Genomic DNA, 4,645 nt, shown 5'->3' with positions numbered 1-4,645 from the left:
TTTTTTTAAAGATTTTATTTATTTATTTGAGAGAGAGAGAATGAGAGAGAGCGAGTACATGAGAGGGGGGAGGGTCAGAGGGAGAAGCAGACTCCCTGCCGAGCAGGGAGCCCGATGCGGGACTCGATCCAGGGACTCCAGGATCATGACCTGAGCCGAAGGCAGTCGCTTAACCAACTGAGCCACCCAGGCGCCCTAAAAATAAAATCTTAAAAAAAAAAGTGAAACTATAAGAAAAATAATTGACATGACAGGCCATATTAAAATTTTAAGTGACAACATAGAAAATTGGGTGGATATTATAATTACATTGGTTTTCACCTCCCAGTTATTTACCCATTTACCTCTTTTGTTTCCAGTTTGTGGCTATTATAAATGTGTAATATATTCTTTTAAAATTGAAGTACAGTTGACATTTGTGTAATACATTGTTTATTGAACTAGGGAGATTCCTGAGATGACTCATTCATCCCTTCTATGAATGCAAAAAAAAAAAAAATCACCTGTGTTAATTTACCTATTTAGTACAACTGGTTTTGCTTTCATTTGTAAGCCACAACTGCACTATGACAGAGTCTGGTGGCTTTCGGGGGGGTGGGGGGATCTTTAGAGTTCTTTTAGAACTCAGGAATGAAGAAATGTTGTATTAAGGGAATTGGTGAATTTTTATTTTTTTAAAGATTTTATTTATTTATTTGACACAGAGAGAGACAGCTAGAGAGGGAACACAAGCAGGGAGAGTGGGAGAGGGAGAAGCAGGCTTCCCGCTGAGCAGGGAGCCCGATATGGGGCTCGATCCCAGGACCTTGGGATCATGACCTGAACCGAAGGCAGATGCTTAATGACTCAGCCACCCAGGCGCCCCAATTGGTGAATTTTTAAAGAGAATAAAGGACTGACTGTTCAGCCTGAAACAATCTGTTAATGACTTACAGCAAAAATGGAAAGTAGTTAGTTCCCTGTTTTCACTGATTGAACTAAAGGACATTATCACAGGTGATCTTAAGGCTTTAAGTTAATGAACAAATTCCTTAGTGTTAAATCCAAATTAGCTTGTGGTCAGTCAGTTCAAAACTTTTTTTTCCCCAAGATATGAACCCTAAAAAAATACCCTGATTATTTTCAGGCTAACATTTTTATTGAGGTTTTATATAGTAAAACGTGTCAGTGTGTTCCAACCAAATACCACCAGGAACATTCCTTGTGGTCAAACAAGTTGGGTTTACTGCTCATTGCAGCAAAGGAGAACACACAACATTGGATTTGTGTTTATTGATTTAGAGAAGGTTTAAGGAAGTGAGGCTTTGTTCTGGATTGGATGTTGTCAGGAATCAGGGCAATTCTATAACTGCATATCTTAATTAATCTTATCCATAAGGAAGGAAGACTAAAGGAAGGCTAAAATTGTAATTGGTAAAGAAGTAGCATTCAAATTATCCAGGAGTGTTTAGCATTTTGTGGCTTGAATAATGTTCATGTGTTATCTGTTTAGATATGTTTAGATATGATTACAGGGTGATCTTGTTTTTGTCTTGATCCACTAGGATCCCAAAGTTGCCTATCTGTCGTGAATTCATAACAAGATCTCGTTCACAGTACTAAGCTAGCTCTTACATGTCAGCGGCAGCTTCTCTTTCTCAACTGTATAAAGAGCATAAATCCTTTTTAGAAAAGATTTTATTTGAGCGAAAGAGAAAGAGAGTGTGTGCATGAGCAGGGGGAGAGAAGCCCAAGCAGACTCCATGCTGCGCACAGAGCCCCACATGGGGCTCCATCTCACAACCTTGAGATCATGACCTGAACCAAAACCAAGAGTTGGACGCTTAACCGACTGAGCTACCCAGGTGCCCAAAGAGCATAAATCTTAAGTGTACAGCTTGATGTCATTTTATCCACTTTATTGATTTATATACAATAAATAACACTTAGTGTACAGTTGAATTTTGAAAGGTGATACCCAGGTAACTACCATGACAAGTATGATGCAGAACATTTCCATTGCTTGAGAAAGTTCCTCATGGCCTTTATAGTTAACCTCTCCCACCACACCTGGTCCCAGACAACCAATGATCTGCTTTGTCACTGTAGATTAGTTTGCATTTTCTGGAATTTCACAGAAAGGAATCATACAGTATGTATTCATTTGTGTATGGCTCTTTCACTTAGAATGCTTAGGGCATATGGTTTTCTTGTGGGTATATTCCCAGGAGTGGAATTCCCCAGTTCTTATGTTTATATTTTACCCTATTAGAAAATGCTAAACTGTCTTTAACAGAGGTCATTTCATTTTACATTCCCACAAACAGTATTGGAGTATTCTCACCAACACTTTGCATTGTCAATCTTTTTTTTCCTTCCCCCATCCTCAGCCTGTATGGTCAATCTTTCTAATTTTAGCTATTCTATTGCTTGAGTTGCAGTGTCTCATTGTGGGTTGTTGTTGTGGTGGTTGTTTTTAATAGGTTACATGCCCAACATGGGGCTTGAACTCATGATCCTGAGATCAAGAGTCAGATGCTGTACTGACTGAGCCAGGTGCCTCTCATTGTGGCTTTTTATTTTTTAAAGATTTATTTATTTGAGAGTGAACTAGTGCATGCGTGCATGAGTGAGGGGAGGGGTGAAGGGAGAATCTTCAAGCAAACTCCCCACTGAGCACAGAGCCTGACAAGGGGGCTCGATCTCACGACCCATGAGATCTGTGACCTGAGCTGAAACCAAGAGTTGGATGCTTAACCGACTAAGCCACCCAGGCAGTCCCCTCGTTGTGGTTTTAACTGGCATTTCCGTGATAACTTTAATGATGTTGAGCATCCTTTTGTGTGCATATTGGCCACTCTTTTATATTCTTTTTGAAATATCTAATAAGTAAGACTGAAGGTTTTTGTTGCATGTCAGTACTTACCACAAAACAAATAGGGCCCAGAGGCTGAGGTTCTGAATGTACTGGTTACAGCAGAGAAATCATGAGCAATATTGGGATACTGAAGAGATAGAAGTCTGAAGGATGATACACCTGAATAATGGAAAGGTAGAAGAACCTATTGTTTTTTAAAAAATATGACCTATAAGACAAGATATTTAGAGAGGAGGGACATCTTTCCCATAGTTGAGATTGACCTTAAGACTTGCTTCAATAGAGAGCTACACAAAAACTTACGGAATTGATGGAAATCAATTAAAATGAAACCTGAGGGGTGCCTGGGTGGCTCAGATGGTTAAGTGTCTGCCTTCGGCTCAGGTCATGATCCCAGCGTCCTGGGATCGAGCCCCGCATCGGGCTCCCTGCTCCGCGGGAAGCCTGCCTCTCCCTCTCCCACTCCTTGTGCTTGTGTTCCCTCTTCCGCCGTGTCTCTGTCAAATAAAATATTTAAAAAAAAAAAAATGAAACCTGAATATAGAATTTAATGAATAGACACTTCCAGATTATTGGTTTTCCTTTCCTTTCAAATATGTCTTTATCAAAATCTCTTGCTCCTCCCACTTGAGATGAAATATAGGGTAAGAAGATAACCACCAAAATACCCTGGGATATGTAGTTTGTAGCATAGCAAATAGGAAGTCTAGCTTAAATTGTGTGTGTGTGCATGTGCTCATGTGTGAGCCAAAATCTGGGACCATGGCTTAAATCTGAACTGGGCACTGAATAATAGAATGATCAACTTTTTATTTTTTTATTTTTTCTTTTTTTAAGATTTTATTTATTTATTTGACAGAGAGAGACACAGTGAAAGCAGAAACACAAGCAGGGGGAGTGGGAAAGGGAGAAGCAGGCTTCCCGGTTGAGCAGGGTGCCCGATGTGGGGCTCGATCCCAGGATGCTGGGATCATGACCTGAGCCAAAGGCAGACGCTTAACAACTGAGCCACCCAGGTGCCCCTAGAATGATCAACTTTTTAGAGAGGCAAGCTGGGGCTCAGCCATATGAAACAAACAAAAAGCTTCCCATAACAATACGATATATAATAATAATACACATGTATTAATATGAAAAGGATTTATTTGAAATTAAATATTACTGTCTTATTTACTTTTGTCACATCCACACTATCATTTAAACAAAACTATAGGACTAGTTAACAGTAGCAATTAGTAATAATTATTAGGATTAAATAAAAATAAGAAACGGGCGCCTGGGTGGCTCAGTTGGTTAAGCGACTGCCTTTGGCTCAGGTCATGATCCTGGAGTCCTGGGGTCGAGTCCCACATCAGGCTCCCTGCTTGGCGGGGAGTCTGCTTCTCCCTCTGACCCTCCCCCCTCATGCTCTCTTTCTCTCTCTCTCTCTCAAATAAATAAAATCTTTAAAAAAAAATAAGAAAATACAAGTTTTTATACAATTTCTGTTCTCTGATTCAACAATTTAACTCTATTTTGAAACTTAAATTTTGTAGTCCATATTACTGTATATATATTTTTAAGTAATTACTATCCCCAGTGTGGGGCTGGAACTCACAACCCAGAGATCAAGAGTTGCATGCTCCACTGACTGAGCTCGCCACGTGCCCCATTTTTTTTTAAAGATTTTATTTATTTGACAGAGAGAGAACAAGCAGGGGGAGCAGCAGACAGAGGGAGACTGAGCAGGGAGACTGACAGGGGCCCCATTATTATACATTAAGACACAAAGATGTCAGGGGTGCCTGG

The sequence above is a fragment of the Leptonychotes weddellii genome, chromosome 16 (genome assembly GCF_054177405.1).
Source record: "Leptonychotes weddellii isolate Sample4059 chromosome 16, ASM5417740v2, whole genome shotgun sequence".
Lineage (NCBI taxonomy): Eukaryota > Metazoa > Chordata > Mammalia > Carnivora > Phocidae > Leptonychotes > Leptonychotes weddellii.
Note: the sequence above shows the minus strand (reverse complement) of the source record.